The following is a 14,849-nucleotide window of genomic DNA, read 5'->3' as shown; positions in this document are numbered from 1 at the left end:
TTAGATGACACTGCAGTATGTATTATACTGATCAACTTTAATGGTTAGAACAGTTCTTTTAGTAATAATGAAGCATAATCTAATATTTGAACTATCACGAGAAGACGCAGTTCATACTTTTATGTTAACTTTGAGATGTTAATGCATGTTAGTTTAGCATAAAGAAGAGAAACACTCAAAGCCCAGTAGAAATCCTGATTAAGTATTACTTGCTGTTTGGAGAATTAGACAGGGGTAAAATTAAAAATGCAGAAAACAGCGCCGCTTTTTTAATATTTATTTGCATGCAAAATGCAGAATAATAATGCTAAAATTAACAAAAAGCTTACATCTCATAAGATATTGACAAGTATGCCATCATACAATCTACATAGTAGATTGAAAGTAAACATTGGCAAGCCACTTATGTGGCTTAAAAAATAACTATTTACAAATTAAAATTGCTATCCAATCACGTTGCACAATGCCTACAACATTGTCGCACCTTGCACATATTTCACAGGTACATGAAGAAAAAACCATCTGGCTGTGGGGCACCTCTTCATAAAGAATATATGTAATCTTTTCTTCCACTGTCCAATCCTTTCAAATACAATTCTTGTTAACTTATGTGCCCTAAAAGTGAGGAAAAAGTTATTGTCTCCTTGGGAAGCACACTGCAACAATATGAACATACTACAGCTCCTCAGATAATGCGGAAATTAATTAATTTCATCTTCACTCAAGCTGCATTATGCAAATTATATATTTTAATCTATCTAAAGCCTGTACAAGACAAAACATCAATAGCAGTTAATTTATTATCTATTATTATTACAGTCTTTCACTGTATTTTGGGAGATGGTAATCAATGTTCAGGCACAGCAAGCAGAAAAAAAGATCAAATTTGATCATGTTTATATTACAATGCTAACTATGGGGCTAACCGTTAGCCTAGCTCCTCCCTCACTTAACCCAGCAGCTGGGAAGCAAGACACGGGAACTTTCCTGGGTCCTGGCCTGGCTCCTTGGGTTGGGGTCGGTCCCTGGGTGCATCCGTGGGTGGGGGCGGTCTGCGTCGGGCGGTGGGTGGGCGGTGGGTGGGCGGGCCCTCCTGCCCCGCCTGTCTGGGGTGTGTCTCTGGCTCTCTGGCCATTGCTGCCCCGGGTCCTTGGGCCTGCGTGGTGTCCTGCGGCCTCTGCGGCTCCCTGGTCTTGGGGTCTGGGCGCCCCTGCGGTCTTGGGGTGCCTTACGGCCCCCCTTCCCCCGCAGGGCTGGCCCTGGACCCTGGTGATGGTTTTTCATAAACACATTGGGAGGGTTCAAATACACGCATGCATGTTCGATACTTCAGCTCCGTGACGCATCGCAAAGAACCGATGGGATCACTCCAAAGGGGCCCACTTGCTTCTCAAACTTACCACACCGCGCTGTCAACTCTTCTCTACAATCGGGCTTTCCCCCTCCACCAAGACTCTCACATTTTTGGTGTTCAGTATGGACTTCTCTTTTGTTTTTGTTTTTCAGTACAGTATAGTAGACATGTATATGTTTATTTTTGATAATCTGCATGGAGCACAACCACCTCAAGGCCACAATACATCAGCTACACTGCCTGTTTCTCCCCTGTTTTTTTTGTTTGTTTGTTTATTTGTTTGTTTGTTTGTTTTTCCTCCTTCTTCTCTGCATGCACTGTCACTATATAACTCAGGACTTAAGCACCTGCCCCCTCCCCCTTGCTTGTTTCCTTACTTTCCCCTTGACACACTTTGGTGTATCACGGCCCTCTCTGGCTCATATTAGGAAGTTTTTCCAATAAAGGCTGTTAGGCTAGTCTCCAGGGAGGGTGGGTGACAGTCACAACCACGCATTATGGGTATAAAATACTTGACTGCAAGATTAACAGTGCATCAATCTTCACAAGAAGCTTACACCCTTTTGTGGGGCTAAGCTATGAAGACCAATGCAGACAAGTAGGGAAAAATAAATAAATAAATAAATAAATGGTATGTTAGTAACGTGCTTTGGTCAAAAAAGCTGAAGGATTGAGCACAGCAGGGTTCTTGAAACACCAGTTTCACAGCCCTACTCCAGATGGCTGGTTTCATTGCCTTTCCCTTTAAATGCTAATGAGCTACTGCGTGCGCTGTCCAGAGACGGTATTTGTGCCGCCCACCTTTTCCTGCCTGTGGAAGACGTGAGGCCGGCACCGTGTGACCATGGCAACGGCTGAGTTTGTGGAAGAAATGGCTGCCGGACAACAGACTGCGGTGCAACCGTACATGTTCGAGCCGGAGTCCGACCCTTAACAACAAGACGCTCCAGAAGAAAGTCAGCAGCCAAGAATGAACATGGATGTTTCTCAGTGGTTAGTAGTTAAGTTTGTTACCTCGACATTACTTTTATGTTACTGCATAGACTAACTAAAGTTTTACTGGCTTAGTGGCCGTCTTCCCATGTTGTGACAGATCACAACCCCCTTCTACTGCCTCGAGTGTTTACATCATAAAGCCTCGCCAGACCTTGGCTGGCGTTTACTGCTGTTCAGTTGCAGTAACGTGGATGCAATTGAGCACTCGCCCATACTAGAGAAAAGCATAACCCCATATTATTTATTTATTTTACCTTTATGTAGCCAGGTAAGTCTGTTGAGAACCTGCTCTTATTTGCAGTGATGACCTGTAAATAGCTACTGCAACAATTTTCAACAATTGTAGTTTTCAATGAGCCAGTTGCCTCCCATCACCTCTCTACCAGCAGTATTGTTTTTGAACCAGTTCCAACAGTTTATAAACTTTAAATAAATATTACAAAAGAAACAACGCGACGTGGTTGATTAGCTATGTAGTTTCCAATGAATAACACAAATTCTACTTAAAAACAGGTGTTCCTGTGGCAATTGTGAACAAATGCCTACAGAGCCCGAGAATATCTGCTATATGGAAATACGACAAGTAAGTGTGAACGCTGGGCAAACATGGCTGTCATTTTACAATCTCTCTTTTCTGTTATCCATTGTCACTCACTTACCTTTCATAATTTCTAGGTTACACGAAGACTACAGCAGCTTCCCGAGCCATCATCATGCATGGTGGATCATCTTGGCCTAGAACCTGTCTGCCTGAATGTATTTTCACTGCAGAATGCACTGAACATTTATCGGGCAGACTATGGATCTTTACGTCTGAGGGGAATAGTGCAGTAAGCTTTTAGTCCTATAAATACTATTAATTTATTGCAAAAGTGTTATGATGAAAAGTACATAACTGCTTTCCTATCTTACATTGCTTATAGTTTATCTTTACTATTTTTTGGTAACATGGTAACACAACTACATATCAAACAATGAAAACACACAGAACAGTTAGTAAAGATGTTTTATTACAAGAAACATTTGTAGACATACAAAATAAATATCTGAAGTGGAACAGTTGAACTTGCCAGTTGCCATGGATGTGAACATTCAGTGCTGACTTTCTACTGAATTGTGTCCAGCCAATATAGATACCTAGCCTACAGAAGCTTTGTAAGCTGGTGCTGGGGCTTTCTGGGGCGGAGAGTGAGAGTTGTGCTGCCTGCCTGCGTGGTGCTGAGGATTCGTGCAGAGTTCCCTGACGCAGAAGGACAGTATGTTGGGTTCAGACCTGTCCTTGGTTGAACCTTGACACGTAACTGGCTATAACGTCCAGCTTGTCGGGTCTTTCATACTGAGCAGAGAGGTCTTCAGGGATTGTAAGTTTCAGCACCTCGTTCACATATGGGGCAGGGTCCTGGAAAACCTTCTCGAAAATAAGGTCCAACAGTGCATCAACGTAGTCTGCAGTGCAATAATCAAAAATTAATGTTTACAAGAAAATTGCACTAGAACCAAAAAGCCTTGTGCTGCAGTGTTTTAAAGTATCTCTTCTTATTTCTCCTAATTTATACATTCTCCTTATTTATTATTTATTTTGAAAACCATCTAAAAAGAATTCAGATTTTATTTGTTTGTGTTTATTTTCAACCTTTTGTGTTATGCCTGTGTGGGTTCAAATAAAAGATTTTAAAACTTACGGAATGTTGGCTCTGCTTTCACAGGCTTTGCGGTGCATTCTCCATGTTTAGATTTGGGGAAGTTGACTCTGTACAGCAGCTCTCCACTTGTAGATGTTGCCTGTGGTCGGCCAGTATTTTCATTGTAATGCAGGGCAGCCAGGTAGAGTTTTGGGTGGAAAAATAGTACTTTAAAAATCATAGCAAGCACACTAAACTATAATGAACTAAACAGATAGTGATGTTTTATTCACCTGCATAACATTCCAAGGTAGGGGAAGACAACATTCTTGGGTGCAAACCGCAGAATGACGCTGTGAAATGCCTCCAGCGATGAGGTCTGATAGTGAGGGCTGAGCTTTTCCACATCTTTCAGAATTCTCTTATTAGTCAACGCCTTTTCTAGCCTACAGAAAGCTGGTGTTCCTGAAAAAAAAAAAAAAACCCACATGAATTCAAATGATTTAAACATCTTTTAGATATATTAAAAAAAACACATTTTACACACAATTTTGTGTGTGTATCTACCTGCTGTCAACCATTTGCTCTTGTCTCTTGAGGTGCGCTGCGGATGCAAGCACTGGGGGAAAGCAGGATCTTGATGTGTGTGGATGTCTTGGACATGGTTAAGAATGGAGGTCCACTTAGCCACTCTCTCTGTCCCTGACGTAGAGGAGGCTGCTGTCCAGTACACATGGTTCTTTATGCTGCGAAGCCACTTCTTCAGCTTCGCGCAATCTTTGTTCTGGGCTATCTTGACCAGTTTCTTGGACAGTCCTAATAAAACAATATTTCAGTCACGTTCAGATAAACAGTATATGTTGAAAACAAAATACCTAACCCTAACCCATGTAACACATTAGTAATTATGATACTAGGAAAATATAGTGTGTGGACCTGTGAGCAAGGGCATTTTATCCTGATTTTCACCCTCTAACACACAAACACAGTAACGAATACCTTTTTCCATGTACCAGACATCGTAGTACTGTGTCACTTTGGCCTCCCTCAGGAACTTCTGGATCTGAGGGTGACGGTCTGTGACAATGCTGTCCAATGCAACACCACGTGCCTCCAAGAGAGCAAGGCTCCTCTTCAGACCTTCTTTCTCCATGTGATAACTTCCACCAACTTCGTTGCTCTGATCAGAAAAACACAAAAACAGAACATAAAAGTCTATTAAACAAAATGATTTTTAAAAGCACTCGTTAAACACAGATTAGTTAACTTGAATACAGATCACACCATTGAACTCACCTGAACCAGCTGTATGTCAATAATAGTGTTGCTCCTCAGGTCCATCATTGAGTAACTGCCAAACTTGGCAGAGTGCCCTTCAAAAATAAATGCATCATTTCACAAAAATTACATTTTACATATCACTTTGTTGTACTTCATAGTAACCACTTTTCTAAACAAAAAAATTAGAGTAAAATGTATCAGAGAATCTTGTATACCTGGTGAGTCAGCCCTTAGGTCGCCACCTAGGATAACACTCTCCTGCTGACTAAGCTGCTCCATCATGGCGTCCTGCACAGTCTTCCACGTGTGTATGATGGCAGGCTCTATGTACATCCGTGCATGATGGCAAAAAGTGTCATACCGAAACATCTTCAGCTGCATTGCCCGGAAGATCTGAGGACAGACAGACAAGATGTGTCATAAGTACTGCTCTATACAACATGTACCAATATGATATGCAAAACTAATAAAATTACATAGTGAAGTCTTAATCCATTACCTTTTCAAGTTTGAAGAAAGATGTACCTGTGGTGTATACTGCAGCGGAAAGCTGGAGGTTTCCTGCAGGTGTGCTTCCCAGAATTGGCTGGCTGTTTCATTTTCTGAAGAACTGACAATGTGGGCATGTCTGTTCTACAGAGAGGAATGTGCCTATCCTTCTTGTCTGCATGTCTGACACACGCTGACAGACAGGGCACACCTCAAACAGCTCCATCAGACACTTTTCATAGACAATATATGTTGGTGTCTTATGAACAGGGCAGGAAGGCTCCAGTCTAGTAGAAAAACAAAAATTGCAAAAATAAATTAGTAACTCCCATACTACTTGAGACAAATAATGTAAAAAAAAAAAAAAAAAAGAAAAAGTAAATTCTGAGGTTATTTACTCACGTCACGTCTGCTGACTCAGACAAAACTGTGACAGAGTCCTCAGGATCATATGAAGAATCCTTGGGGTCGGGAATGTCCATGGATGAACTGCCCTCCAATGGATTCTCCTCTTCCTCCTCCTCCAGTTCCAAGCGAGCCCTTTTGCGTGGTCTCTTTATTGGGGTTGATGATAAGAATGGTTGAGAAGTTGAGAAGGCAATGGTTGAGGTGCCAACTCCAACATCAGCACAGGACACTGATTTCTGTGTGCCTTTGATAGATGAAAACAGAATTTTCATTAGCCAATCCATATTCATAACAGAGTAAAACAAAAATTACATATTAGAGTAACATAGTGACTAACATTACATCATATGCTTTTGTTCAACAAACCTGTGCTTCTGAAGTGAGGCTGGAGAGTTCTCATGGAAAGCTGTGTGCCAACTGTGCATGTCACTGGTTGGTCTGTCTGGCAGGCAACATGATGCACCACAGGCTGCTGTACAGATGTGCTTGGCTAAACACAAAAGGAAGTAATATGTTATGTGTCTGTTTTCTCATGTTACATGAAACAAAGCTATGTAGACAGAAATGATGATTAAAAAATCAATTTGATAAGGCAAAATCTGGCAAATCATAATCCGAGCAAACCCATGCAAATCCCTCATTTCACATTAGATTTAGTAAGTGAGCAATACACATTTGCGAAGCAACTTTTCTGTGTCCGTGCCTGCATATAACTAACGTTAATCGTAGCACAGCACAGCGGACATGTGGCAGGTAACCCCTGTCTCCGTCTCCAAAACAAAGTAGTGATTGCTTTACTGCAGATAACGTTTTGGTACTCTCAGATCGGGTCTCTCATGCCAGCAGCTAACACTACACACGTAGTTACATGTATACCAACACAAAGGAAGTCGTTCGACTGCCAAGGTGCTCCTGGGCATCTAACACACTGTCCTTTAGCACAACATGCTAATTAATTAACGTAGCTCACTGGCCGTGAATAACAGACCATTTCATGCCATCCTCTCTGCGTGTTCACGGCGGAACAATAGCTCACCGTCCGTGAACAACTGAGACCATTTCATACAGTGTGCTCGGCCGTGAGCATGTGGAGGAGACGGTCTCCCATGCGTGATCACGTCGGAACAGCAGCAGTAACAACTGAGAAGTTGTTGGCGGACGGTGAGCTAGCTAGCGCTAGCTAGCATGTTCACGGCCGAGCAGTGGTTCACCGGCCGGTTAGAAGCGATCAAATCTCAATATCCTAATTCATTTTAAGAGTGCTGATATGACAAATTAACGTTTGGCAACATTAACATTACCGTGAATCCTATGGCCAGTAAGCCCAACGTTGTAACGTTAGTTCAGCCTCATATTTACATCGACGGTTAGCGTTAGCTCATGTGCTAAACGGCCAAAGTAACACAAACTACACTGTTTTTTTTAAATACTTACAGTTCCTTCATCTGTGGCGTTGCCACGGACAGTGGGTATGGATCCATCTTTTAGGAACAATCTCGTTGCCAGTCCAGCCTTATACTGACCCTCGTTGCTAAAACAGTCCGGCGTGAAGTGATTGGCACAGACAAAAACGCTTTTGCTCACTGAAGCTGGGACGTTTCCCTGAAAAATAAAATTTAGCCACTTCGCTCTGATATCCTCTTTGGCAGGGAGGCGATGTAGGGAAACATGAGTATCTGTGCATCCGACGACAGAGCAGGAGTGCTTGGCTTTCGGGTTGTACATGGTAGCGGTCAGGCTGGCATGGCAGATCCTCGTTCAGGTAGCTGGCGTAATATGGGAGGAGATACCCAACATGAGGGTGGGAGTATTCATATCACTCAGATTTCACCCGGACTGTTACGTAACAGTGCGGGTGAAATCCAAATGGCTCTTCTAGAGACACATTTCCTGACTCAGCAAGTTTACAAAATATTGACTTAGTGGTCGAAAATCACTCTTAAGGGGTGGGGAGGCACTCCGAATATGCAAATATACATACTAAAGCAACGAAAAAGTGAGTTTTGCATAATATGTCCCCTTTAAAATAGGTTCTGGTTTTGGTATTCTGTGCAAACCTGATAAAAACAAAGTGACCTCAATCACTCCCCCTTAACATCAAAAACATACCAATAATATCTCAGTCTATGGATTTCAGATGATTGCTAGCTACAGTCATCCTTAGTTTTTCCTTATCCGCTGCGAGGGTCATAAGGACAGAGGGATGTCATATGCTGTAAAGCCCTGTGAGGCAAATTGTGCTTTGTGATATTGGGCTTTATAAATAAAATTGATTGATTGATTGAACACACAATGTGACAAATATATGAGAAAACACAGTGTGACAAGTACAAAAATTAACAATCAAATGAACTACATTCCATAGCTCTAAATACATACACTTTAAGTACCTGGTGTTCCAGGAAAAGAGCTGGCCATCTTTCCTGAACATGCTCCACAGAGGGACTTGAATTTACAATCTCCAGCCTTCTTGCAGCAAAGGTCTTGCTCATGTTGGCGTCTAACACTGAGAAATCTGTGCTGTCTTTATCTGTTTTCTCCATTTCCATCAACATGTTGACTCTGAGCACTTCCAAAGTGTCCAGCGTTTCCCCCCGAGGAAGCTGCGGCAGATAATTGACATGTTGCTTGGTTTGAATTAGTTTATAGAAGAAATTTCAAAACATACTATTTACATTATTTACAGTAAATAAGTGAGAAGTGTTTTAACTTGCTAATGGTAATTATGTAATATTACTATGGACAGTGCAATAACTGCTTTTATTTTGAAGTTGAAATTGTTAGTTTGATGTTACCTCCGGTGAAAAAGTCCGTTTGTTTAACATTACCTTGTTCTTTTTAAACCTGCAACATACTGGCAGGTTAAATGTTCTGTTTGAATGACACCCGTTTGATTATTACTCAAAGCTTCCACTACACAACACTCATTAGCCTCGAGTAACATGTTATCACTTCACCTGGTTCATTGTCGCTTTGTGTGTGTGGGACGGTGAAACTCCGACAGAGGCAGCGCGACCACAAATGACAGCAAAACGTGTCTCAGCTAGCTTAGCTAACGTTAGCAGCTTCAGTTCATTAACTTATAGTGGACGCGCTCCACTATAGTGGATGCTGCTGCATGCATGCCAAGGCAGCTGTGTGGCACAGCGTCCATGTCCCATGTATTTCGTGTTCATCTTGATTTTGATTCACAAAGCACATTCTAATCTACTAACTATTCTCTGTACATCTGTGCGCCTTACACATGCAACAACACGTGCAACACTTGCTAGCATTTGTCAAGTTGGCACAGCATCAAAGGGGCTAACGTTAGTTTGAGGTCAAGAAAGTAAGTTTAGCCATACACTGTAATCAATTCAAAACATAATTATTGTAACCTTACCGTTTACCACGATGTGAGAGCCTCTCCCCCTCTGGCAGAATCCACAATAATCGTGCCGAAATGTCAACATCCGTTAACGATCGTGTCCTGCTGGCTCTGATTGGCTGGCAGCGGCAGGATCAGACCTCTCGTCATCAGCCTCCTCGGTTACCTATTGGTGCTTGGCTGAAACTTGAACTTTAGAAGAATGCGCGGCTTTCCTTAGAAAAATAATCTATTTCTATGTACTATCTAACATTACATTGCGTATTATGCATAATAAATGACATGAACATTATGTTCTATTATGTTAGGTAGTTGAAAGTTACTTTCACAGAGTTTGTACATTCATTTAGATACAGTCTGGCTCAGTCTGGTTTTATGCAGGGTTTACACAATGCCAACCACATTATTTCCAATAAAGCAGATAATTTTTAATGGAGTGGAGTTCACAGAAAATACCACCTCATATATATGCACATATCAAAAATTCCTATAGGCTAGTCCATACTGTATCCATACTGTATCTATTTGTTATTTCATGAATCAGAATCAGAATCAGAATCAGCTTTATTGGCCAAGTATGTGAACACATACAAGGAATTTGACTCAGTTTTTTTCTTTTGCTCACAATGTACAGACGTAAACATAAACATAATAAAACAACAAAACAAGCATTCAACTTGAAGAACAAAAGAATGGTATAAAAAATTAAATAAGTAAATAAGTAAGTAATGTGTCAAGTGTTCAGAGGCCCTGTCTATTATAAATATGTATTTAAGTATATATACAATATTTTATTTACAGTGTGGATTTGTAGTGCAATTTAGTCTGTATGTAAAAGTCTGTGGGTGGATGGAATCAGGGGGTCAGGGGGTTACTGACACTGGGTGACTGATATAGTGTTCATCAGTGTGACGGCCTGGGGAAAGAAACTCTTCTTGTGTCTGGCTGTTTTGGTGTATGGTGTTCTGTAGCACCTGCCAGAGGGGAGAAGTTCAAACAGATTGTGTCCAGGGTGTGATGGGTCTGCAGAGATGTTTCCTGCCCGTTTCCTGACTCTGGATGAGTATAGGTCCTGGATGGTGGGCAGTTTAGCACCAATGATTTTTTCTGCAGTCCTGATTGTCCGTTTCAGTCTGTTCCTGTCCTGTTTGGTGGCTGATTGTTATTTCATCAGGGTTAATAATATTCTCATCTCAGCCTCATGTAGTCCACTGTCAACATTAACTGTCATCATCATGTTGGCTGTTATAGACTATAAACAATACTATGCCCTGAAATTCACACATTCTCATGTTACTACTCAGATGGTTACTGCTTTCATTCACCAAATTATTTTTGTCCTGTCCATAACTGTCAACTTACTGACATATTGACAGTATGCACCTATTCACGGTATGTTATACTTACTTATATCATAATCAACACTTATGTTGACTATACCACATCGACATCCTCCTGGATCCATATTCTTCATGTCTACATACTATCTATAATCATGATTGTCCACTGTGATTTTATGTTGGTCTATTCTGTACATGCAACAGTCGTTATAGTTTTTGATGCTTGTTGTGTTTGTGGCAAATGTGCTTACTTGCAGCCATAGCTGAAGATTGTTTTGGTTTGTGTTACGTGATGTACTGTATGGTCAGCCTACCTGCTTATCTTTTGTTAGAATTGGTTAAAAAGTTAGTTACATCAGTCAAACTGATGGAGAAGGGAAGAGTCAGGCAGAGGGTTTGATTTTACAGGTCAGTAATATTCGATGTTTTTCAGAATCACGAGAGAAAATTGAAACACAGCCTCCAACTCACCAACAGAAAGGCAGTGGGTCCTCACAACATGGTGCATTACCATCCAAAATTTAACATTGCCTGATGTCAACTTCACATTCTTTATAGATTACGCTTAAAAATATGATCCAAACTAAAATTAACTAAAATTTACAACAACATAAAATATGTATGTTAATTGAAATGACAAATGCTGATCATTAAATGTATTCAGCTCATTTTTGCTAATGTTGTGTACCAAAAAGTTGTCAGTTATGACAATAAAAATCTTAAATACTAATATCTTATTCTAATGGTGATATATGAAATAACACCTTAAAGATACCGAATGCTTAACATGAGTTTAGTGTTTATTGCCACTATTTTTGTTACATTAATTAATTACATTAATAAAGGAATATAAGTGACAGTCAACCTATATACATTAAGTGGCTTTAAAAATGTTTCGAGTCCAATGAACCATTAAATTGTATGCTATGTGCACAATTTGTTTGTTGTTCACAATATACATTATTTTGACATTAAAAATTTAGGTCATGTTGCCATAAACATTGTAACACAAATTTGGGTATAAACAACTATTAAAATGTAAACATAGTGCACAATTTGAGCTGAACAATATATGCCATTTCAGCATTACATATCTAAGTTGTATTGACATAAACATTCATTCATTCATTCATTCATCTTCTAACCGCTTCATCCTCTTGAGGGTCGCGGGGGGGGCTGGAGCCTATCCCAGCTGACATCGGGTGAGAGGCAGGGTACACCCTGGACAGGTCGCCAGACTATTGCAGGGCTGACACATAGAGACAAACAACCATTCACGCTCACATTCACACCTACGGACAATTTAGAGTTACCAATTAACCTAGTCCCCAATCTGCATGTCTTTAGACTGTGGGAGGAAGGCGGAGTGCCCGGAGAGAACCCACGCTGACACGGGGAGAACATGCTAACTCCGCACAGAAGGGCTTCCACGCCCAGGATTGAACCGGCAACCCTCTTGCTGTGAGGCGACAATGCTAACCACCACACCACCGCGCCGCCCGTATTGACATAAACAGTATAACACAAATGTAAGTTTTGTTTCTACTGAAAGATTTTATGTTAAAAAACAAAGAAATGGAAGTTGTACTCAACCTTTAAATTTAACATTGCCTTGACGAATTTTTACTTAATTATGTGTACTAGAAAATAATAAGTTGGTAAAAACAAAGCAAATTGTGGCAGTTTAATGTTAAGACAGCAAAACATTTTTGTGTTCAGCATAACTGTGCAACTCTTGTTGATATTACATGTTTTTGTTATGTAAAGTGAACACATTTTTCATTTTATTGAACAAGAAAGTGACTGTTTGTCATATGAACATAAAAACATTGAGTACATATTTTTACAACCATTTTTTTAGTTCATTCAACTATCAAAATATATGCTAAGTGCACAAAGTATGTGTTGTTAATTGGCCTTGAAATAAATAGGCTACATCGGCTTTATAAATTTAAGTGAAATTAACTCAAAAATCAAAAATTGCTGACTTAACATAAAATAATTATGTTGTGCTCACAAGGGATGAGTGTTTGTGTCAAGTGAACATAAAGTTTTTATGTCATTTTGACATCCCTGAACATTTGTGTGGACTTTACAATAACATTTTGTGTCATGAATGGATTGGGGTTTACAGTGTACAGCAAGACAGACAAGAAGTGGCTACGTTATGCACCAGAGAGGAGTGGCGGAGTTCCAAGGAAAGAAAAAAATTAGTTGGATCCTAGCTCCTAAGCTGTTTTGTACATGTTGAACTGGGTCCTATAATTCTTAAGGATTCCCTGTTGAGCTGCAGTGGAAGTATAGTAACAAAAAGAGGGACTAAAAAAACTGTAACGTTGAAAGATATTTGGCTAATTCAGGCAGCTGAAGCTTAATATTAGCTCCAGATAAACTTTTAAATACATTTTTGCACAGAAGGAGGCTTGTGGATTTAACTTTCAGTACAGGAGGAATGATTCTGGCAAGAAAAACCTAGTTCAATGTTCATTTGGGCACTGGACTATTGCTATAACTGTTTTTGTTTGGTATCTTTGGAAACGTTGGGATGTCAACTATTTAAAAAAAAAAACATTTGTACTGACTGGCTGAGAGGTTAACATTTCTGGTAGTGATGTGCAGAGTGCCCAGTATTTGTATCTGTATTTGTTGAGGCAGCAAAAAGGATTGCCTTTCAAATTAGTTTAATAAAGAACTAAATAAATATTGGTCTCTTCTTTTGGTTCATTGAGAATGCAGTAAAGCAGCGGTTCTCAACCTGGGGGTCGACACCCTAAGGGAGGTCGCAGAGAGGTGGCAGTGGGGTCATACATTTGCAACTTTGATAAGATAAAAAGATATAATCAAGTGTGGGGTCCCCCCAAAAATGTCCCTGTAAAATGGGGTCCTGGTATAAAAAGGTTGAGAACCACTGCAGTAAAGCATACTTAATGGCCCATTTCAGCACATTTCAACCTTCGTCTGTATGTTTTTAATATGCCTCATTCAAGCCAAAAACAATCACTTTACTTTTTTGGGTGTTATATTAGTTCTGCAGGGGTTGCTCCAAACTTGTCTAACAGTGACATCACTGCCATTCAGGCATATGGCAGTTATTAGAATTAGTGAGCATGATGTCACTGGTAGACAAGTTTGGAGCAACCCCTGCAGAACTATATAACACCCAAAAAAGTAAAGTGATTATTTTTGGCTTGAATGAGAAATATTAAAAACATACAGACGAAGGTTGAAAAGTGCTGAAATGGTCCTTTAATAATAACATTGTTTCAATGTAGAATCAATGTAATTTCAATGCATATATAGATGAATCAATATTGATTCAATGTCAGGACTGATTGACAATTCTACATTAAAGATTTTAAACGACATCAGGTGCAATTTAGATAACCATAAACTCACAGTCTTGGTACTACTGGATCTAACCGCTGCCTTCAATACAGTAGACCATCACATTTTATTAAATAGACTGAGGCACCTGGTCGGCCTCTCTGGTACTGTTTTTAACTGGTTCGTCTCTTACCTTACTGATCGACACTTCTTTGTAAGTACGGATACATGTTCCTCAGGAACCCATGAGATAAAGTTTGGGGTCCCCCGGGGTCAATTTTAGGTCCAACTCTTTTTAATCTCTACATGCTTCCTCTGGGGGACGTCATCAGGAGGCACGGCATCAGCTTTCATAGTTATGCTGATGATACGCAACTGTACATCGCCGTGTCTCCTGATGACACAGGGCCAATTGATGCCCTTTTTAACTGCATTTTAGATATAAAGTCATGGATGGCAGCGAATTTCCTGCAGCTCAACCAGGACAAAACAGAGGTTTTAGTCATTGGTCCTGAAGGCCAGAGAGAGAAACTTTTACCAAAACTACAGGATTTTAAACCAACACAATCTGTAAAAAATCTGGGTGTGATTTTTGACTCTGAGCTCTGTTTTATTCCACATATTAAAAACATAACAAAGGCAGGTTTCTACCACCTTAAGAATATAGC

The 14,849-nt window shown here is 40.2% G+C and overlaps 1 long non-coding RNA gene across 1 annotated transcript; it reads right to left on the bottom strand.

Moving 5' to 3' along the window:
* Positions 1–5,570: 5,570 nt before the first annotated feature.
* Positions 5,571–6,710, bottom strand: LOC125894724 (uncharacterized). The gene is made up of 4 exons (XR_007450098.1): positions 6,517–6,710; positions 6,145–6,394; positions 5,753–6,029; positions 5,571–5,646 (listed from the first exon to the last, which is right to left on the bottom strand). It is a non-coding gene; the product is annotated as an uncharacterized LOC125894724 (long non-coding RNA).
* Positions 6,711–14,849: the final 8,139 nt, after the last annotated feature.

The sequence above is a fragment of the Epinephelus fuscoguttatus genome, linkage group LG9 (assembly GCF_011397635.1).
Source record: "Epinephelus fuscoguttatus linkage group LG9, E.fuscoguttatus.final_Chr_v1".
NCBI classification, from domain to species: Eukaryota; Metazoa; Chordata; class Actinopteri; order Perciformes; family Serranidae; genus Epinephelus; species Epinephelus fuscoguttatus.
This window is presented reverse-complemented; position numbering and strand designations above follow the sequence as displayed.